Genomic DNA, 24,415 nt, shown 5'->3' on the forward strand with positions numbered 1-24,415 from the left:
GGGGGAGCCTCTCTTACCTTTGGGCTTTTCTAGCACTTTATAGACTCCTCTAGAATACTGCCTGTCTTATTGTCTCATTTGCTTGCTGTCTCCCCCAGCACAAAGCAAGCCCCTCGAGGGCCATCCTGCGCCTTATTGCTGTCCGAGATGAGCACGTATCCAAGTGCATGATCTTTCATGGGGGCTCAGCAATGTTTGAGGAAGATTCCAGAATTTGGGGGAGTGGAACGAGCACTGGACTAGGAGTCAGAGGGCTTGGTTTGGCTCTGCATTTTCACGTAGTGTATGCCACTGGATAACTCGTTCTCAATTTGAAGCGCAGTTCCCCACCTACACGAGAGGGTCGGGTTTCATAATTGCTGTGATGGTTATGAAACCATAATTCAAAATGTTTACCACTCTTGCAGCTGTCTTCCTAGGACAGAATTTGCCAGGCTTTGAATCATGTGATTTTGCAAATGTGGCACGACAGAAGATTGGAGACTAGATGGATGGGAAGGAGGCCAGTGGCTTCTGAGGTGGCCTGGCCTGAGATCTGTGCCAGGGGGTGGGGCGGGGGAGGGTCTTGGGGGGGTAACTACACTGGTTCAGTGCGGGAATTGAATGCAGGGTGTGGTAGGTGGAGAATTTCAGGGACTTAAGCCATTGACAAAGAGAGCCTAGAATGTCAGCAATAGAAACAGATTTAGGGGGAAGTGAGGAGGTGCCCTTGGGTCATTAGAACAGTGGTAGTGCCATGAGTGACTATGGCTGAGATGGTTCCCTCCTTCTGCTTCCTACCCTCCCACCTGGCAGTTTAGATAATATATGAGCCCTTTGCAATTTATTTAACCAACACTTAACTGTTCTAAGTATTTTAAAATCCTTAGAATAGTCACTGTCATTATCCCCACTCTGTAGAGAAGAAACAGACAGGATAAATGACCGTCCAGGACACACAAATAAGTGGCAAAGTCAGCCAGGTGTATCCCAGGCTGCCAGGAACAGGGTCCAGGAACTGAGCCCTTCTACCAGGATGCTTCTTAGAGCTAGTCAGCAGTTTCTGAGCACCTATCCTAATGCTGAGCCCCAAGCTAGGCACTTTACTATTAATTTCATTTTATCCTATGTGTGTTTTCTCATTTAATTCTTGCCACAACTCTGTGAAGTAGATATCAATATACCTATTCTGCAGATGAAAAAATAGAGGCTTGAAAAAGTCAAATGCTTTGTCCAAAGTCACACAGCTGGCTGGTGGCGGAGTCAACCATGCCTGTCTGGGATGGTAAAGAAGTAATTCTCAACAATTCCCTTCTGAATGATGGAGGCCGCTGAGCCCCCAGGCTTTGGATCTGCTATTCACAGTGACAACCTGTGCACTATCTGTCGTTTCAGAAACTGTGAAATATGAGACAGAGCTTCAATATGTTAAGAATTCATCAGCATTTCTAGAGGCTGCTGCTGAAGTGGGATTTGGGGGAAGGGAAGCGATGGCACAAAGAATATAGGTTGCCTTACTTTGAAATGAGCTATTTTTTCTCTTTCATCTTTTCTGCCTTCTGTTCAATTGCTTTATAGAGATAAATAAAGCTGGAGAAAATTACATTTGGCAGCCTTCAATTGGGCTTGGATTCGTGGTTCTTTCTTCACAGCTGCCCAAGATGGTGACAACTATTTTGTTAATGGCAGATTTGTTAATTAAGATTTTCTTCTTTTATACTTGTATTCTTTTTTGGATGGTAGAAGAAAATGATATGCAAGTGATACCCTAGCCCTAGGCAAACAAACAAATACATAAAAACATATGCATAAGAATATGCCAATAGGAAATAAACCTCAGGGCTAACTAGCTTTGCCGTCTAAAGCCATTTACTTAACCTGTGTGCACCTTTGCTGTATCTTTCATAAAATGAGAGATAAGAAATCCAACCCAAACAACATGGTTGCTGGAAAGATCCATAAGATAAAAATACTTTCTTGATTTTTTTTACACTGTTGTGTTTTCAGATGCATCTCTGAGGTCCTCTCACTGATTCCAGGAGGTGGGCAGTTTTTTTGTTGTTTGTTTGTTTTAATTTTATGGCTGTGTGCATAGCATATGGAAGTTTCTGGACCAGGGATTGAATCAGCCACAGCTGTGACCTACGTGCAGCTGTGGCCTTTAATCCACTGTACTGGGCTAGGGATGGAACCCATGCCTCTGCAGCAATCCAAGCCATTGCAGTGGGATTCTTAACCCACTGTGGCACAGCAGGAACTCTGGAAGTAGACAGTTTAATCCCCATTTAACACATAAAGGAATAAGCTTCAAGATGTTAGGTGGCCGGGCTATTGTCACCCAGTTAGTAAGTACAAAGCAGCATCAGAACTCTAAGTGACTCCCTGCCCGGACCATGTGGTTAAGATGATTACAGAACAATACTGAACACAGAGGGGGAGTCCCATTTTGGTGTAGCAGAAATGAATCCGACTAGTAACCATGAGGTTGTGGGTTCTATCCCTGGCCTTGCTCAGTGGGTTAAGGATTCGGCGTTGCCGTGAGCTGTGGTGTAGGTTGCAGACATGGCTCAGATCCTGTGTTGCTCTTGCTGCGGCATAGGGCAGCTGCTGCTGCTCCGATTTGACTCCTGGCCTGGGAACCTCCATATGCCACAGGTATGGACCTAAAAAGCAAAAACAAACAAAACTAAAAAAAAATTAAACACAGGAGGGGTCACATTATTTATTTTTTTCTCTTAATTCGTTTTTCTGGCACAAAATTAATGTGAGTTGATTGTTTTAAATTCAACTTCTTAGAAACACAAATCTAAGAAAGTATCTACTTATAATTTTTTTTTTTTTTTTGGTCTGTGCCTGTGACATGCAGAAGTTCCTGGGCCAGAGACTGAACCTGCACCACAGCAGGAACCTGAGCCACAGCAGTGACAATGCTGGATCTTTAACTGATAGGCCACAAGGGAACACCTGAGAAAGAATCTTTTAATCTTACCTTTCAGATATAAATGCTGCTAATAGTTTGCTGTGTATTTTTCCAGATTTAAAAAAAAAAATCATTGCTATTAACAATAATGTAATGAGTCACATTCTGACTACATGCAACAGTTACAAATCCTTTTACAAAAATGATCTCAAGGCACACATGTCTGCCATAATTTCCTTTTCCTATTAGAGGGGATGTTGAGTGTGAGCCATTGATGACACTAAAGAGTCAGTGAATGAGATTACAAATCTGCCTGAGGCCATAAGGGTGAACATTTTGGCTGCCCTCTCTTCAGTCGGCCCTGCTGCATTTTTGACAGAGCTCAGCGGTTGTTTGGACATTTTACAGACACAGCCTCAGCCGCTACAGACAGAAGGAAGTCAGCCATCTACCAAATTCTCAACAGCTGGGATCCACAGGATTTTAATAAGTTAATTTGCAAAGATTTTTAGGGCCGCACCAGCGGCACATGGAATTCAAAGGCTAGAGGTGCAATCGGAGCTGTAGCTGCTGACCTGCACCACAGCCACAACAACACAGGGTCTGAGCCATGTCTGCCACCTACACCACAGCTCATGGCAATGCCAGGTCCTTTAATCCACTGAGTGAGGCCAGGGATTAAACCTGTGTCCTCATGGACACTAGTTGAGTTGTTACCGCTGAGCCACAAAGGGAACTCTTAATTTGCAAAGATTCGAATGACTAAATGAACTGAGAAACTGAATATTTAGACTTTTCACACCATCAGGGACCTAAGTTATATCTTATATTTTGTAGTGAAGAAAACTGAGCTCCAAAGCTGGGAAGAGGTTTAACTTGCAACTAGTTCTATTTGGTTGGAAAAATGTTTTCCGAGCACCAATCATGTGTGAGTTTCTTGTGAGGTATTTGGGTTAGATCTGTTTCCAGCCTTCAAAGAAATGACAGTCCATGATTCACTGTTCAAAATATAGAAGACTGAAGGGAAGTAGGCTAAAATTTTTCAGGAAGAAAGAGAGGTCAACTGGCTCTCTTGTCACAGCTCTGAAGCATAGTTGACCCTTGAATGATGTGGTTACAGAGGCTGACCCCCAGGCAGTCAAAGAGCCCCATAGAACTTTACAGTTAATTCTCCATATCCCTGGTTCTGCATCTACAGAAACAACCAAGCACAGATCATGTAATAATGCAGGATGTATTTAGTGAAAAAAAAAAAAAAATCTGCATATAAGTGGCCACACGCCATTCAAACTCTTGTTGGTCAAGGTTCCATTCTATATACCAGAGTGAAAGAACCAGTTCAATAACTGCTTTTCTTAGACAACCACCTGTAAACCCCTGCCGCTCACAAGTCATTCTCCACGACCTGACCTCTGCACGCCTTTCACCTGGATTTCCTTTGTAACCTTTGACCTCTCCATCTCACATCAGAGTCCCCTCCCTCATCAGACTGTGGCTATTTCCTGATCAAAGGCAGTGTCATGCTGCTATTTTTATTCCCAGAGCCTAACGTGCAGGTTGAATAAATGCTTGTCAATTGATGAATGAATTTCTGCTTCTTTAAGACAAATTTCACTCTTCATGGTCTTATACACAGCTTCCAAAATAAGTATTTCTGGAGTGTTACATCAGATGGGTGTACAGACTGGAGAATATAAATTCCATGCATAGGCATACCGGCCTCCACATCACACTCTCCTCTCAGGATTGCAGCCCCTGTATTCATGCTCTGATTTGGGGCAATAGGCCTGGGGTCATCTACTAAGGTCAAACCCGGGACTCTTCTTTGTGGAATGTCTATAGAAGCAGTATTTGGATGGTCCCATGACCATGGCTAAAAATGTGTATTAAGTTCCTACAGTGCATGTTTATGACACTTATGCTGGCTCACATTCAAACCCCCCTTTCTTTTTTTTGGCAGTGCCCATGGCATGAAGAAGTTCCCAGACCAGGGAATGAACCCACACTGCAGCAGTGATCCAAGCCACAGCAGTGCCAATGCCAGATCCTTAACCTGCTGCATCGCAAGAGAACTCCGTACACCCTCCTTTCTTTAATCCCTAGACTGGAAGCTGCAGTGGCAGGTTATCTGCTCTTAGTTCTCCGGCAGCCAGAGAGTAGATGTGGCCTGGGAGTGGTGAGTCTAAAGTAAGTGACAGAAAGAAGCAGAGGGGTTGAGTTCATCCTGAGGTGGTAGAGACAAGACAGCCAAAGTACATAGTGTTTAGCAGTTAAGGTGACAGCTTTAGCCGCCAGGGCTAGCACCAGTACCCATGGCACCAACTTAAAATTTCCATGGTTTTTGTTTTGTTTGTTAACCCTTTTTATTTTGCCCAATCCTATTATGTATATATTTTTTAATGGAGGTAATTCTGAGTAAAGAAAATCTAAGACATGGTTTTGCTTTCACAAAACTGGGTCTTTTCCATAAGAAAAAGATGAGGACATAAGATAGAAATCTGACCTGTTTTAAAACATGGAAAAGAAAATTAAAAACCATAAGAAAAAGATGAGGACATAAGATAGAAATCTGACCTGTTTTAAAACATGGAAAAGAAAATTAAAAACCACGAAGGAGTATTGCTAGCATTCTTAAGTCTATGCTTCATTACCTAATGTCTTACTAATGACTTTCCCCCTAAGTTTTATGTCTCAATCTGAATGTAGCATCAATTTTCCCCTGACATTGAGTTTCCCTGCAGTGAGGATCACCCAGTGAAGATGACTGCTTCAGATATCTCAAACTCATCTCTTAGAGAAAGTTCACCCACAGTAAAGTGGGTTAAAATTCTGCTCTTGGAGTAAAGAGAAAAGACTGCATAGTAAAAAGACCTTGAGCTCGCCTCCTCTTACAAGCACAGCAAAATCACAAATAACTGGTAAACAACCATTGATAAAAAGACTTGCATCTACCAAAAAAGATATTCTACATAAAGATATGAAGAAAAAACCATGACGTGGCAGGGGGCATAAACAAATCCCATATCTTTTGGGTGGTAACCCACAAACTGGAAAATAATTCTATTGCAAAAGTTCTCCCATAGGAGTAAGAGCTCTGAGCCCCATGTCCAGTTCCCCTAGAGGTCTGGCATCTAAAGAAAGAGTCCCCAGAGCATTTGGCTTTGAAGGCCAGCAGGGCTTGATTTCAGGAGTTCCATAGGACTGGGGGAAAGAGAAACTCCACTCTTGGAGGGTGCATGCAAGGTCTTATATGCCCTGGGACCCAGGGAAAAAGCAGTGACATCAAAGGAGCCTGGGTCAGACCTACCTGCTGGTCTTGGAGGTTCTCCTGGGGAGGCAGGGGGTGGCTGTGGCTCCTCTGGGGTCATAGAAATTTGGTGACAGACCTAGTGGGGACCTACAGAAACTCTAGCTGGAGACAAACATTTTGGGTCCTTTGGACAGAGACCTGGCCCCACCCAACAGCCTGTAAGCTCCAGGGCTATGATGCCTCAGGACCCACAACCAACTGAGTAGGAACACAGCCCCACCCACCAGCAGACAGGCTGCCTAAGGACTCCCCAAGCCAACAGTCACCTCTAGACATGCCCCCTGACATGCCCCTGACCACCAGAAGGCCAAGACACACCTCCACCCACCACTGGGTAGGCACTGGCCCCTAGTGCCAGAAAGCCTGCAAAAGTTTGTAGACCAGCCTCACCTGCAAAGACACCAGAAGTAACTACAATCCTATGTCACAGCTTAACCCACTGTGCCAGGCCAGGGATTGAACCTGTGCTGCCTTAGAGACAAGCTGGATCCTTAACCTGCGGAGCCACAGTGGCAACTCCTAGAATTCTACGTCTATTTCTTCTGTTTTTATTTATTTTATTTTATTTTATTTTTTGTCTTTTTGCCTTTTCTAGTGCCGCACCTGTGGCCTATGGAGGTTCCCAGGCTAGGGGTCTAATTGGAGTTGTAGCCACTGGCCTACGCCAGAGCCACAGCAACGCGGGATCTGCAACCTACACCACAGCTCACAGCAATGCCGGATCCTTAACCCACTGAGCAAGGCCAGGGATTGAACCTGCAACCTCATGGTTCCCAGTCGGATTCGTTAACCACTGAGCCATGATGGGAACTCCAACTTCTATTTCTTCTAGAAAAGAGGTAGCACACACATCCTCCAAACTTAGCGTAATTTATCTTTTCATTAAAGTTTCTCAAGCTCAGCTTTCAGGGCTTAGCAGACCCAGACCTGGAGTCAGAGAGACCTGGACTGAAGAAGCATCAATTCTGCCTTGGACTAAGGAATGTGTATTATCTGAGTAGGTCACAAACCTTTTCCAAGCAGCAGTTCCTCATTTCCAAAATTCTGATTGCTGATGATAATACATTTGAGAATTCTTGGAAAGACTAAAAACTATAGTGACCATGGAAACACCTTAAAAATGGCAAAATGCCTTGTAAATTATAAGGTATATAAAACCCTTTCTGCTGCAGGTTTTGTAGAAGGTCCAGATTGTTAATTCTGCATCTGAATGATTTGTCTTTTTCTCTTCTTTTGTACTGCCCACCAAGAATAGAAATCACCTAATAAAGGCTGACTGAATGACTGACATTAGGAAATCACAGGATTTGATAAAAGAACAATTGAGTATTCTCTGAGAAGGTGGCATCTCATTTGAAATTCTAAGTGAGGCTGAGCTGAGAACATGCAATCCTTCAAGGGTTTCTGAAGTTTAATTGGTTTGTCTGAGGGGACTAGAGCTGTAAAGAGAAAAATCAAAGGAAAACTGAGAAAGGTTAGGTGTCATCACAGGATTCAAATGATTTAGATGAAACATATAATATAATGAATTAACAATTTACTGCCTATTTTCCCTTTTTCCCATTCTCCCACCCAGTATTTTAAGAATCTGACTTTCGGGGACAGAGGGAGAATTACAGAGAAGATGCTAACAAGCCTCCTTTTAAAAAATAAATGTGTTTCTGGTATGTCATGTGTAATTGAATTTCTATAGATTGAACACTATAAATTAGGTCATATTTAAATACATTCAGACAGCGGACTCTTCAGCAAATTAAGATAAAAAAATCTGTGTAATAGTAGATAGCATTTACCATGTTAACTACTGAACATGAGACCTTTTGTTTATATTATCCTAATCTTGGAATAACTCCACAGGATAGGAAACATTATTTCTGTTTTACAGATGATGGAATGGAAGCTGGAGTGTAAGAAACTTACCCATTATTACAGAAATAATAAGTGATAAAACAACATTTAAACTAGTTTCAAGTGCAGCCTACTATACCACAGCTGCCTTAAAATGAGAAAGTTTTTGAAAAGTTATTAATTTTCTTCTAAATTTTTAGAGAAAATAACTGAAGTTTTGGTGACTAGCAATTTTTCTTGAGTTAGCATCACATCAGCCTTTCAGTCTGTTCTTCTAAACCTCACCCCTTCTTCCACACACCTGAGTGCATTTCTGAGTGTGGGCCAACAGGCTCTCTCAGCGACCAAGTGGATGTATTACCTCTTCACTTACTTTTACTGGTTTTCAGTGTCTATAGGATCATGTCAGTTCCAATTCCAGTCAAAGCCTTATTACATAACCAGATTAGGCTCAATATGGAGTCACTCATGCTCAGCCCCATGACAGCAAAGCAAGACTTAAGTAAGTTTCTATGCTCAGTGCTCCCAAAAAAGGAAGGAAGGTCTAGGTCAGCCAATCAGCATTTGCCTGCTCAGCATAAGTTACCTAACCATGCTCTAAGACTTCCCTGTGCTCCATATAAGGAAAGTTACCCTGCTTTAACCAATCAGCAAATGCCCAGGATAACTTCCTTATTCCTGCTCATGTTGGTCTATAAAAATCTCTTGCCTTTTAAAGCTCTTCTGACCTCCTTTCAATTAACTAGATTGGATGCTACCTGATTCATGACTTACTAAATCAAGGAATAAAATCTTCAAAATTTACTGTTGAATTTTGCTCCTTACAACCTTTTGGTGAGATCTGACCGCCTATTTCTTGCCTGTTCTCACCTACAAATCCTTAACAATCTGTGGTTTTCCAAATGCTCTAGGCTGTGTCTCACCTCTGCCTGGAATGATGTCTTCCTCTCATCAGTCTGGTAAAGTCCTCATCAGCTTTACCTCAAAGATTAGCTCTAAACTCACCTTCTCTGGGAAGCCTCTGTGACCTCCCCATACAGAAGCACCTTCCCTTCTGTGACACCTCTGTTTGAGTGCTCTTATCTTTCCTAGGTCATTGCTGTATCCTTGCTAGACTTGAAGAAGACGAGTACTGGTATCTCTAATACCCAGAATAATGTTGGAATAAACCAGTGACTAATTAATAATAATAAACCCTCCTGAGGTGGTAGTTGGTAGCTCCTGAGGCTACCACCAGCCCTGCGACTCCATTAACCTCCAAATCTGTTTATTTCTCTTCCTTGGAGAGGTCTTTTTGCAAATAGCAGGTGCTCAATGTCCCTTGGATGCCAGGATGAATGATGGGGCTACCAGGATGTCCCAGAACTTCTGAGCTTCGTACAGACTAACACTTACTCAGACCCTTCCCACTTATTATACACAACCACTCCTTATCATTCAAACAAAAATATTAAAAAATCAAAGTACATTTTTTGTAGGTGTCTTAAATTTGCTTAATCACTTGACTCCCTCTTAACAGGTGTTGCCTTGGGCAGCTCTTAACCTTAGGAGAGTCTCTTAATCTAGCTTTCTAGTGTCCTCCCAAGATAAGGGAAAGACAAGCTATTAGACTGCTAGGTATTTTCCATAAAAACCTCATTTTATTGTTACCCTCTTCCTGGTTTCAAAGATAAGGAAGTTGGAGGGTTTAGAAAAGTTAAGAAACTTTCCCAAGTTCTTTGGAATTAGGAGTGGAGCTGGAATTTAGCCTCAGGCTCTTTGAGTCCAAAATCCAGGCTTTCCCCAGTGCACCAAGAGTGCATCTTAGGGGTTAATCGTGAAAACTGAGTGAGGTAATGACAGTGAGCTTGCTTTGCACTGTGTGAAATGCTATACAGATGTTAGATTTTTTAAAAGTATTCATCAACATGTCAACAATATGCAATATTTACACCAAGTACAAATCCTAAGGAGGATCACCCCCTAAAGGCAACAACAGCAACAAAAATAAATAAAGGCGAAAAGATGCCTTACAACAAACAGAATCAGCAGACAAAACTAATTAGAATGGGACCTGAAAAAAAAAAATGTGACCTGTACCATTCCATTTGCTTTGCTTTACTTAATTCTTTGCAAACGTCCAGAATCAATCCCAGGGCTATACAGCACTGTTTCAGCTATAGGTTCCTAAATGGTCAGATAGCCCTACTCTCTCATTTTATTGAGGCTAAATGGAAAGGGAGAGAGGCTTGTGCATAAAGCTATCTCACAGCAGTGTCTGGAACTAGAGCCCAGGAGTTTTGACACTGAATCCAAGCCTGTTCACAGTAAAAAGGATTCACCTTGGAGCACTGTAAAAGGAATCTGACCTGTTCGATCACAGCTCAGGATGTACCTAAGGAGAGCCCTTTACCTTATCAGTTATAATGGATTAAGCATATCTCTTCATTTTTGGAAATGTATGTGAGTGCACTGAATCCTCCTTTCGCAAGCACAATTATCTCTCAAAATTGAGTTAATGCTTCTGAAAATACCTTGATTCTCAGTAAGAAAGAGACTCAAATGGTTTTGTACCTGAAGCAAATGAAGTATGCGGCTTGGAATGCTAAATTGTATCTTCAAGGGAGAACAGCTTCATGTTTTACTTAGATGCATGTGCTTTTCCTCATTATTCCTCTGCTAGTCAAAAAAGCTGCTTTAAGTTAATTTCTTTCTAAATAAAATCTTTCTAATAAGATTTTTCCACCCTATATAGATTTCATATGACAATGATCCTTATCCTGAAAATTAAAAATATTTTCCCTGTATTTCAACGTTCCATGGAGCTATCAGCCTACAAGGCCTTAAAGCAAAAGACAGAGTGACAGCTGATTCATGTGAATTTGTTATAGCAGACAATTATAGGAATCAGGTTATGTATTTGACATGCCAAGGTGAAAAGAAACGGAAGAAAGGGGTCTTGAACCAAGAACCCAGGATTTGAGGTCAGGTTTGAGTTCCTGCCTCAGTGGTACTACCATTACATTGTTACTCTAGGTAAGTTCTTTAATTTCTCCTAATTTCTCCAGTTTCGTTTATTTATTTGTTTGTTTGTTTGTCTTTTTAGGGCCACACCCACATCATATGGAAGTTTCCAGGTAGGGGTCAAATTGGGGCTATAGGTGCCGACCTACACCACAGCGATGTTGGATCTGAGCCACACCTGTGACCTACACCACAACTCATGGCAACGGCGGATATTTAACCCACTGAGGGATGTCAAGGATCGAACCCATATCCTCATGGACACCAGTTGGGTTGCTAACGCTGAGCCACAGTGGGAACTCCTGTTTTCTCTTTTTAAAAGCGAGGATAAGCATTCCTGTCATGGATCAGTGGTTAACCAATCTGACTAGGAACCATGAGGTTGCGGGTTTGATCCCTAGCCTTGTTCAGTGGGTTAGGGATCCGGCATTCCCGTGAGCTGTGGTGTGGGTCACAGATGCGGCTTGGATCCTGTGTTGCTGTGGCTCTGGTGTAGGCCGGCGGCTACAGTTCCAATTCGACCCCTAGCCTGGGAACCTCCATATGCCACAGGAGCGGCCCAAGAAACGAAAAAGACAAAAAAAAAAGTGAGAATGATGTCATCAGTCTCAGAGGGTCATTGAGAGAAATGAAGGAGAAATAAGAGTGGCTAATATTTAATGAGTACTTAACTATGTGCTTGGCAAAGTGCTAAGTCCTTTACATGCATTATCTTATTTAGCCATCACAACAACCTTATGAGATGGGTTCTATTATGGTCTTCATTTTACAGATTAAGAAATTGAGGCCTAGGTTAATTAACCTACAGATTTGCCCAGAAATGATGGGTGGGGATAGGGCTTGAGCATGGATATGTTTGACTCGAAATTCCATACTTTCTCCAAACCACTGTGCTACCCATCTCAAAGTTTATGTTTACATCTTTGTTTACTTCTGTATCTATGTATACGCATTACTATATCCATTTTTATGTCTCAGATATATCTGTCTCACATCATCCCTCTTCCCATAACATCTGGCACATAAATCATACAGAAACTAGTACAGCGCATTCCAAAAGCCACTTTGGTAATTATGATAAAGTTCAGAGAAGGGAGAGCATATTGGGTTTTGGTGGTCAGAAGGGCTTCAAGAAAAAGATGAAACTAAATCTGAGCCTTGAAGCATAGTGTCACCAGCACTATTGATTGCCTGCCCGCTCATCCATTCTTCCTTTCCTCCTCAGTAACAGAATGATATGGTTACCAGCCTCCCTTGCAGCTAGATGTGGCAACTAGAAGTGACTAAGTTTGGTCAGAGATATGTCAATGAGTATGTTGTATAGTACTCCCTTAACTTTCCAGCCTCTTAAACATCTAAGTCCAATAAATGGTGTCCATTATTATCATCCTCTCTGCTGGTGATACCTTCTGTGACTAGAGGTGATTAAAATTTTAGCACTTTGGGCACTGGAATTATAACCAGAAGATCTAGAATAACTTTTTCCAATTGTATACTTGCTATTTACTTTGGACAAGTCACCCTTTTGAGCCTCGGTGTCCCTGTCTGTAAAACAGGCATGATAATCTGCTTCTCCTGAGTCTTTTATGAGAATCAAATGAACTAAGATGAGGGATAAGGCTTTGAGAGGGTACAACTTCCCTCATGATCCCTCGAATTTAAATTCTGCCAGTGAGTGGTATATGCTGCCTTATCCATCCAACTGGACACTGACACCAGCTCTGGAGAGTCTTCAATTATCTTCCAGATTTGGGAGACTGGATTGCTGGTGAGCCCCTGGTACCTTGTCAATTCCAGAAATCTCATTTTCTCCAAACATAGTGGTGAGGTCTCACTGTAACCTGCTTGAATTAGGAGGCAGTCACACCTAATGGTTAAGACATAGGCTTTGAAATCAGACTTGTTTTTAAATGGCTGCTTTCACACTCAAACTTTGTGGCTATAGGAAAGCCTCTTAATTCTCTGAGCAGAGCTTCAGTTTCCTCATCTATGAAACAGGGATAGTAACAATCACTTCCCCAGTTGACACGAGAATTAGATGAGCTGGTGTAAGTAATAGCTCACTACAAATGCCCTATGTTATACTTAATGTCATTTCCTGGTTCCCTCTCTTTGAGTCAGGTTTTACTAGGTCTCGGCCCCACATTCACTGGGAGTTAACCTGCATAGTCAGGAGTAGTCTGCACCAAGAGGGAAAGAGCTTTCAGGAGGGATGCTGTTTCTATAGCAACCACTTATTAAATCTCTAGGGACATCAGAAAAAGATCTAGGGTAGAGGAATTGGCAAAGAGGAGAGGACAGATCAGATAATCTGCCTCTGGGAGAAGAGAGGGTCTCTGGAATCTCCTTGTGTCGGGTGTATCTGCATTGAAATTCTGCAGGTCGGGGCCAGTAGAACCTGTGGTTGTCGTAGGAACTGCTTGACATTTAGTAGCCCTAAAATCTACTCCTTCTGACACTATGGAATAATGGAACTTGAGGGCTTGAGCACATGGAGCACATATGGGGAAACTAAGGCTAAAAGGGGGAAAGCTTTGCCAAAGGCATTCAGTGCCTCAAGCTCTGTAATACCTACCTAGTCTAGTGCCTCTCCATGAACTTATTCTTTCAATAAATATTCATTGAGCACTTACTATGTGTAAAACCCTGGTTAGGTGTAGAGTTTACAGAGATAAATGAAATACAGTCACCTAGGCCAGGTCTAATGGTGGAGAGAGACATATGGCATGAAAAGGGAAAAGCTGCCCTATTTCTCCTGCTCACCAACTAAAGGGAACCTTCCGTTTTTTCCTCTACTACTCTCAACACTCTGACAGGTGTCCATCCCTCCCCCCACCACCTGTAGATGTGTAGAATTTTTCATACCAAGCAATTCTCCAGTTCTCAGTGGAAACTGAAGGGGTATCCTACAATTTAACTCAATTCTGATACTATCTACCTGGAGTTAGCATTAGATCGCACAGGTTAAGGGCTCAGTCCCACAAGACCGCTCCCGCAACCACATCCCCAACTTTGGACATCAGTTGCAAGTCCTAAAATTTACCTGTACTTCTGACTGCCTGGCTATAAATTGGGAGCTGCCATGACCTCTCCTCAGGTTTGATAATTTGCTAGAACAGCTCACAGTACTCAGAAAAACAATTTCTTTACTAGATTACCTGTTTTTTGTAGAAGGGTATAACTCAGAAGCAGCCAGATGGAAGAGAGGCACGGGGTAAGGTGTGTGGAGCTTCCAGTGCCCTCTCTAGTGTATCACCCTCCTAGTGCATATTGCGTGTTCATCAACCCTGGCAGCATTCTGAACCCCTTCAGATGGGTTTTGTTTTTTGTTTTTTGTTTTTCAAATAGAGGTTTCATTACATAGGGATAATTGATTATATCATTGGCCATTAGAAAATGACTCACCCCATCCTCAGCCTTTCTCCCTACCCCTGGAGGTTGGGTGTGAGGCTGAAAATCTCAATCCTCTAAGGACATGGTCCATTTCCCCGACAAACACCCTCCATCCAGGGGCCCCATTGGCCAGCCATCTCATTAGCATATGAGAAGATACTTATCACTTCAGGGTTTCTAACAGTTTTAGGAGCTCTGTGCCGGGAAAGCGGGGCAGAGGCTGAATACATGTTGCTTCTTATGTCATACCATGTTTTAAGAGCTCTGATGGGGGTACTAAGAAAGCTTGGGGTAAAAGTTCCCAGGTAGGAGCCTGAATGTATCAGAAAGGAAGGAGGGAGAAGATATTTAAGTTTAGAAGCAAAGTAGGAATTAGCCAGATGAAGGTAGATGGAGGCAAAATGTACCAGACAAACATGCAAAGACCCAGAGGAAGGGGAAAGAAAGCTGAACACTGAATTTAAAGCAGTTCAGGCTGGAGAAGAGGATGAAGTAGAGGGGTAGTAACAAATAAATTTAAAAAGAAAATTAATAAGAGCCAGATCACAAAAGGCCTTGAAACCTTCCATAAGGGAGGTTTAATGTCTTTAATTCTTGACAATGGAATAACTTTTTTTTTTTTTTTTTTTTTTAGGGCTGTACCTGCAGCACAAAGAAGTTCCAGGCTAGGGGCTGAATCGGAGCTACAGCTGCCAGCCTACACCACAGCCACAGCAACACAGGATCCAGGCCGCATCTGTAACGTACACACCACAGCTCACGACAACACCAGATCCCCGACCCACCGAGTGAGGCCAGGAATCAAACCCACATCCTCATGGATCCTAGTGAGATTTGCTCTGCTTGCACCACAAGGGGAATTCCTGGAATGACCTTTTAATGGCTTTTTTTAGGTGCCCTCTTTATATAAAGAATGTCTTTTTATTAAACATGACAGCTACTTAAAAACACCTGCAAATCTTTATAGATATCTATAAAGCAAGTATGGCTAAATATTAACAATTGTCAACATTATATTACTTAGCTTTATAGGTATATAGATGTTCATTGTACTATTTTTTGGTGTAATGTTTCTTTATGTATGAATTTTTTATAATAAAAAAGTCTAGGAAAAAAAGTGAGGTCATTCCACTATGACCTTGAAATCCTTGGGCCCTTAGCCATTCAAAGCATAGGTATTCTGTGCTAATTTTTACAAATGATGTGGTCAAACAGGCACATGAAAAGATGCTCAACACTGCTAATCATTAGAGAAATGGAAATCAAAAACACAATGAGTTATCACCTCGCACTTGTGAGAGCGGCCATCATCAAAAAGAATACAAACAAACAATGTTGGTGAAGATGTGAAGAAAAATGAGCCAACGTTTGTACACTGTTGGTAGAAATGTAGATTGGTGTAGCCACTGTGGAAAACAGTATGGAGCTTCCTCAAAAAATTTAAAAAAGTACTGCCATGTGATCCAGCAATTCTATGTCTGGGTATAGATACCAAAAAATCCCAAAAATATTTATTTGAAAAGATACATGCACACTAATGTTCACAGCAGCATTATTTATAACTGCCATGATATGGAAGCAACCTAAATGTTCATCAACAGATGAATGGATGAAGAAGATATTGTATATATACACAACAGAATACTACTCAGCCATAAAAAAGAATGAAATTTTGCCATCTGCAACAACATGGGTGGAGGGTATTATTTTAAGTGAAATAAAGCCGGAGAGAAAAAGATAAATACTGTATAATATCATTTACATATTGAATCTAAAAAATACAACAAACTAGTGATGTTAACAAATAAGAAACAAACTCACAGAACTAATAGTTACCAGTGGGGAGAGTGAGGTGGGGAGGGGCACTATACAGGTAGGAGATTAAAAGGTTCAAACTAGTAGGTAAAGATACATGCACCCTTAGTTTCATTGCAGCACTATTCACCATAGCCAAGACATGGAAATAACCTAAACAGATGAATGGATTAAGAAGATGTGGTACATATATACAATGGAATATTACTCAGCCATAAAAAAGACAAATTAATGTTATCTGCAGCAACATGGATGGAACTAGAGATTCTCATACTAAGTCAAGTAAGTCAGAAAGAAAAAGGCAGGAGTGCCTGTCGTGGCACAATGATTAACGAATCCGACTAGGAACCATGAGGTTGTGGGTTCAATCCCTGGCCTTGCTCAGTGGGTTAAGGATTTGGCATTGCCATGAGCTAAGTGTATGCTGCAGATGCAGCTCAGATCCTGTGGTGCAGGCCGGTGGCTACAGCTCTGATTTGACCCCTAGCCCGGTAACCTCCATATGCCGCAGGAGTGGCCCAAGAAATGGGAAAAAGACAAAACAAACAAACAAAACAGAAACAGATCATGGCCAAGGAGAGTAGACTTGGGGTTCCCGGGGGGAAAGGGGAAGGAGTGGGATAAATGGGCATTTGGGGTTTTTTTTGGATGCAAATTGTTATATGTGGAATGGATGAGCAGTTGAAGCCTACTGTACAGCTCAGGGAAACGTGTGTGATTGGGTCACTTTGCTGTACGACTGAACTTCAAGAAAGACTGTAAATCAACTATACTTTAAAAATAATAATAAAAAATGAACTACAAGGATATATTACATAACACAGGGAATATAGTCAATATTTTATAATAACTATAAATAGAATATAATCTTTAAAAATTGTGAATAACTATATTGTACACCTGTAACTTATATAATAATGTACATCAAGTATACTTCAATAAAAACAAAAAACAAATGATGTGGCCAGTTCACAGTTATTTTTATCTTGAGTTACCTCTGACAATCTCAGAACCTATGACTTCTAAATCATTTTGGAGTTCCTTCTGTGGCACAGTGGGTTAAGGATCTGACTGTGGTGGCTCAGTTGCTGCAGAGATGTGGGTTCAACCTCTGGCCTGGTGCAGTGGATTAAGGATCCAGCATTGCCACAGCTGTGGTGTAGGTTGAGGAGGTGAGTGGCTTGGATTCAGTTCCTGGCCTGAGAACTTGCATATGCCACAAGTGCGGCCAAAAACAGAACAAAACAAAACAAACATGCCCAACTCCATTAATTCCTCTGTTCTAGGCAATATTTATTTATTTATTAATTTTGGCCACACTGAGGCATGCAGAAGTTCCCAGGCCAGGGAACCCATGCCACAGCACTGACCCAAGCTATAGCAGTGGCAATACAGGACCCTTAACCCACTGAGCCACCAGGGAACTCCCAACAGTTATTTACTGAGCATCTGCTCTCCTCTAGGCATAAGGACTAAAGCAAGAAATGACATAATTCCTGCCTTTGAAATATTTCAGTCTAGGAGAAAAGGTAATTAAGTAAACAGATCATTAGAATATAGTGAAGTAGAATATAGAAAAATGTTCAATCTGCTGTTGGAACACACACAAGGGAAGACTGTGCTGATTAACCTAAGAAATTTCACTCCTTCTATGATCTTTGATGGAGAAATGCTGGTTGATTGGATGAGGGGCACTTAATCTTCAAGTGTCATGTCAGTGACTGGACGTTGAAAGTGGGTAGACTGTTCTGAAATTTCTGAGCTTGAATGAGCAGGATGTAGGTCATGAAATGAGAAAGTATGTATTTAACTGATTTCTACCCAACACCCTTTCCCCCAGAAAGAAGAAACTGTCTTCTCACGTAATAGTTGTGATTTTTATGGGATATAAATTTGTTGTTGTGATGCAAGATGGGTCTGAATCAAGAAGAGACTGCACAAACATTTTAACTGGGACAGGGAATTCTTTTTTTTTTTTTGTCTTTTTGCCTTTTCTTGAGCAGCTCCCGCGGCATATGGAGGTTCCCAGGCTAGGGGTCGAATTGGAGCTGTAGCCACCGGCCTACGCCAGAGCCACAGCAACGCAGGATCCAAGCCGCGTCTGCTACCTACACTATAGATCACGGCAACACCGGGTCCTTAACCCACTGAGCAAGGCCAGGGATCGAACGCGCAACCTCATAGTTGGATTCATTAACCACTGCGTCACGACGGGAATTCCAGGACAGGGAATTTAATTATGAAAATATACGGTATTTAATTCCCTGTAACTGGTCTAAAATGACACCCTGACTACGTCAACGTAGCTACTGGCTTCTTACCATCAGCAAACAGAGATGGGAACAGAGGCATAGCGGTGGGTTGCGGAAAACAATGACATATTTAAAATTTTTTAATCTACTTGGGATTGGCTCTGGAGGCAATATTAAGTAAATTTCACCAATTTTTTTTTTAAATGCCACAAACTTTAATATATTTGCTAATCACATTAGTTTTCGTGGTCAGTCACCTTGCTCTTATAATTTCCACCCTTTCCCCAACCCCCATCACTATAAATCACTTAGCGTCTAAGGATTTGCAATTTTGCTAACAGTTGATCAGAGGAACAGGCTGGCCTCTGAGTACAGATAAAAAGCTAAAATGTGTAGTGTGGGACTAACTCATAAGACCTCAAGAAAAAAATGAGCTGTTTGGGACCGCAATCCCACACTCAGGCCTTGGCTGGGAGGGAGGGAACCTCTGCACGTGGGTCAGGAGGTTTCCCGGCCTGGTCCGCGTGATCTTCTCAGCAGCTGGCAGGTTGGTACCACAGCTCAGGCGTGAACCCTCACCAGCTTCCCTGGGCACCTGGCGGAAGCAGCGGGAAGCAGAGCTGCAGCTGGTTGCTGGGTGGGATGGAGAAGCGGGTAGTGGAGCCTAAGGAGGAGGGTGGCCACGTTGAGGAAGAGGTAAAGGCTCGGGCCACGGAGCGGGGGGAGGCGGGAGCAGCAGGCGGCTCAATTTCACCAATATTTAAAAGTGAGGAATTAAAAAACATAATTCCTTATAGTTTAAGAAATCTGCTTCCTTCAACAGATGATTGGATGAAGAAGATCAGTATATATACACAATGGAATACTACTCAGCCATAAAAAAGAACAAAATAATGCCATTTGCAGCACCATGGATGGAACTAGACTCTCATACTGAGTGAAGTCAGAAAGACAAAAACAAATACCATATGTCACGTATATCTGGAATCTAATATACAGCACAAATAAACCTTTCCACAGAAAAGAAACTCATGGACTTGGAGAACACACTTGTGATTGCCGAGGGGGAGGGAGTGGGATGGACTGAGAGTCTGGGGTTAACAGATGCAAACTATTGCATTTGGAGTATAAGCAATGAGAAAGCCCTTTATAAGAAAGGCATCAAAATTGACAGATACCATTTCCATAAGTACTAATGTTCTTACAAGGAGAGAAAAATGAGAAGATGGCTTTCATAAAGGGGGAAAGGATATCTCATGGAGAAAGTCACACATCTGGCCTTGGCTTCTTAATGCATTTATTGCACTGATGCTTCTACTTGGGTCAGAGACCTTGGGTTGAAAGCACAGCTGCCTTGAAAGAACAGATCATTACTCAGGAGAGAAAACTGCCTTCACAGTCACCCCAGTAGATCCTTCTCCATCCATCATTCTTTAGCAACTAGTCCAAGGTCAACAAATAAATGGCTCATTAGGGCCAGCTGTGGAACGAGTGCACCAAGCAGCAGGATGGTTGTTTCCCTGCTCCCCCCTCCCCGCAAGAGCTGCCCCTGATTCAGCCAGATGCTTACTCACAGTTTTGGCTGTTCATGATGACATTCCAAGGCTTTGGAATGGTTCCAGAAGGATCACAGGTGTCCACAGAATGTTGACTAGCATGAGTAGGGATATCAGGCCTCACACTGGCCATCAGTCTCTTGCTGGATGACTGTAAGAATAACCATATTTTACCACCTCTTTTTCCATTAATCCTGCCCCCCACTGCTGTCTAAATATAGAGAAGAATGATATAAAGTGCTGGTTTCTTCCTGCTCAAGGCCTGAACAATCCCAGCCCAGGCACTAATACATTAGAAGTCTCCCCAAATAGAAGCGGGGAAGGTCTAGAACTGATCCTTCTGCTCAAGCTGGTACCAGGTGGCTGGTAGGGGAGCCATGGGCACCTATATGCTCGCCAAGTAGTTCTCAACCATGTGACGGGCATCAGCTCTGTTACCACAAATTGCTTAAACCATACAAGTGCCCCCTTGCTCAAAATCCATGCTTGTCAAGTATTCTGGTTATGATTCAGTTCACATCTGTGGGCCTGGAGGATGAACTGGTCAGATGATTTTGTCCTCTAAGCAGCCATCATTTAAGTTTAAAAAAAAATTAGATAAGTGCACAGAGCATAAAAAAAAAATCACCATTCTAGGAGTTCCCATTGTAGCTCAGTGGTTTAAGAACCCAACTAGTATCCACGAGGAAGCAGGTTTGATCCCTGGCCTCACTCAGCGGGTTAACGATCCAGTGTTGCCACAACCTTCAGTATAGGTTGCAGATGTGACTTGGATCTGGTGTTGCTGTGGCTGGGGCATAGGATGGCAGCTATAGCTCCAATTTGACCCCTAGCCTGGGAACTTCCATATGCTGCAGGTGCAGCCCTAAAAAGAAAAAGGAAATCACCATTTAAAAATGTAAAATTGAGGAGTTTTTATTTACAAGGTTGTGCAGCCATTACCACTAAGTCCAGTACATTTCCATCAACTCACAAAGCAACATTTACCTGCTGACGGTCACTACCAATTCCTCCCTTCTCCCAGCCCCTGACAACCACATATCTTTCTATCTCTATGAAATTGTCTATTCCAGACATTTCACAGAAACACAGTCATACAGCATGTGGCCTTCTGTGTGGCTTCTTTCACTTGGCATAAATCTTCAAGGTTCATGTAAGTACTTCATTCTTTTTCATTGCCTAGTAATATTCCACTCTATGGATAGCTCACATTTATTTATCCATTCATCAGTTGATGGACATCTGAGTTGTTTTCACTTTTTGACTGTTAGGAATAATGCTGCTATGAACTTTCATCTACACGTTTTAGTGTGGACATATGTTTTCAGGTCACTTAGGTAATCCACCTGGGAATGGAACTGCTAGGTCATATGATCATATCTCTATGTATGTCACTTTACTTTTCAATCAATAAATTGATCTTCTCATTACTTATCAGTCTCTTATGAGCTTATCTGTATGAGTTCCTACCAGAGAGATGGCGCTACCTGGTGAGCTGACAAAAATCAGGCCGGAAACTTGCAAGATCAGAGTTACCAAGTTCTCCTGGCCACAAGCTTTGTTTTCTTAAAACTTTCACAGACATAATGAAGATCATCACATTTCCCACAAACTGCCCTTCACTGAAAGAGGCTTTAAGAGAAGGTCTATGTTTGTTCCCATGGAGATATAGCAGCCAGACTTAGCTTTGCACAGAGATGCCCTTGAGCTTCTGTCTGGAGAGGCGTCTCCAGATGCTCTGTTCTACCTTCTCCCAGAGGCAGATGTGACCTAGAACATCTTGCTGTCATTTTCTACCTAAAATGAGTTCAGTCACTTGCTTTTTCTCACTTCCCTTCCCTTGCCCTCCACATGGCTGCTGCTCATGTCAACCACCCCCTTGGCTGCATCTCCCCTGGAATTGCTGGTGTAGTCAGAGTTACTGCAGGGACAGGTGCTGGATAGAAAGGAGGATTAGCCTGATGGGCTGAGCTGGTGAGGACCCCATGGTGACACTTTGGGAACTGGAGGAGCAGCTCAGGGCACAGGTGAGCGTGAATGGTGATGCCCTAAAGACCCTGGGGGGCTACTGAGGGCTACTCACTATCTGGGTTAGGTTTCACTGATTTTTCTTCATTTTAAAAGCTTTTACTTAAAATATGTTAGGAAGTACAGAGACAAACAAAAAAAATCATCAAGCTTCAGAGATAAACATGACTAATTTTTTTCCCAGATGCATGCTCTTTCTCTCTAAATAAGCAGGATTATCTGCAACATTCTAGGAAATTTGCATCCTGCTTATTTTGTTTCCCCATGTCATTCTACATCCTCAAAACACCACTTTAAGCATCTGTAAATGCCATTTTGAGTCAGCCGTTTGGAGGATCACTATTCAAAAATTTACTCTCCCATCCCTGACTAGACCTATCAGTCCTCTTCCATTATGATTTTCAGGATTAAAATAAAATTCCAACTTCTTTGCAGAAAGAAAAGAAAGAAAAGGAGATTTACAAGGATTAACATAGGAGCTAGGGCTAAGTTACCACCAAAATAATTATCCACTGTGGCTTTGTTGGGTGGCCTCAGCCTACTTCAGCCTTCCTGCCTCCTGTCCACCCCTACCCAGCCCTCTGTCCTCCCCCCTGAACCCACCCCAGAAGGAAGTGGAGACTGGGTCTTTTCTGATGGGCCATGTGAGACCCTAGTCTCTCAACTAGACAACTTTAAGGGATGATGAGCATTCTTATTTCATGGTTTCTGCTGAGCTAAGAACTGCTATTCAAGATGGCTGCTGCCCTCACCCTTTGGCCAAACTGGATAACACCTCACTACTTGCTGTGATGAGATATATCTATTTTGATACATAAGCTCCCACTTGTTGTCTTCTCTACTCGTGAGCAGGATCCTACTTGCCATACCAACTCTTGGCCTTTCTATTGGGGAATCTGGAGAAATGAGGAAGAGGGGATTATAAGAGGTATGTGGCAAGGAGGCTGACTAGAAGTGGAGTGAAGGGTTAAAGGAAATAAATAGGACCAGCCTTGGAATGAGGGCGGTGAGTAAGAGTGAATGATGGTGGATTTTTTTGTTTTTTTTGGTCTTTTTTTTTTTTTGCCATTTCTTGGGCCGCTCCTGCAGGATATGGAGGTTCCCAGGCTAGGGGTCGAATCGGAGCCGTAGCCACCAGCCTACGCCAGAGCCACAGCAATGCGGGATCCGAGCCACGTCTGTAACCTACACCACAGCTCACGGCAACGCCGGATCCTTAACCTACTGAGCGAGGCCAGGGATTGAACCCGCAGCCTCATGGTTCCTGGTTGGATTCGTTCACCACTGCGCCACGACGGGAACTCCAATGATGGTGGATTTTTAAAGACTAAGGTTCCAACTTTGTGTTCCCTTATGGTATTTGAGATATACAAGTAAGAGACTTCAGTTATTTCAAAATTACTTTTAGTTTCAGAGACTGTTTCTTCACATTGTTTCACTAGGTGTGTATCAACACATTTTGTAAATACTGTGCTAGGAAAAAAGAGGGGCAGGGAAGCCCATGACCAGTCAGATAAATAGTGTTCAAAAGCAGGTGAGGTTTGGGACTGTTTACTTTGATATTGTTTGGGGAGGCTGAGAAGAAAGATAATAAAATTATCGCAACCGGAGTACTCAATACTTATTGTCTTCCACTAGTTGGACTGTAGGAATGGATGTATTTGCTGGCTAGAGAAGTGCTAGGAGATAAGACCATGGACTTCATGATGGCTTGACCTGTGACCCACTTTCTTTTCTCATTCTTTCTTTCTTTCTTTTTTTTTTTTTTTTGCTTTTTAGGGCCACACTTGTGGCATATAGAGCTTCCCAGGCTAGGGGTTGAATCAGAGGTAGAGCTGCCAGCCACAGCCACAGCCTCAGCAATGCAGGATCTGAGGCATGTCTGCAACCTACACCACAGCTCATGGCAACGCCGGATCCTTAACAACTGAGTGAGGCCAGGGATGGAAGCCCGCAACCTCATGGTTACTACTTGGATTCGTTTCCACTACAGCACAGTGGGAACTCTGTGTAACTTCTCTTATTTGTGAGACCCCCTTTCCTCACGGCAACAATCAGAATCTGAACTTATGACTCTGATAAGTACATCCAAAGCTGACAGTGCTGTTATACTAATGCGGTCTGGGGAAGGCAGAGCAAGATACGGAGAAAAGGAAATGGGGCATGATGAGGTGGAAACACTTCTGGTTATATATCAGAAAATGAATTTCTATTTCTCTGAACTAACTTGACATACTATTTTTCAGAAACACTCAAGAACAAGCCAAATGAAACATCAAAGACAGTGGTTTTCCGTGTCCACACAGTATAT

This window comes from Phacochoerus africanus, chromosome 11 (genome assembly GCF_016906955.1).
Source record: "Phacochoerus africanus isolate WHEZ1 chromosome 11, ROS_Pafr_v1, whole genome shotgun sequence".
Lineage (NCBI taxonomy): Eukaryota > Metazoa > Chordata > Mammalia > Artiodactyla > Suidae > Phacochoerus > Phacochoerus africanus.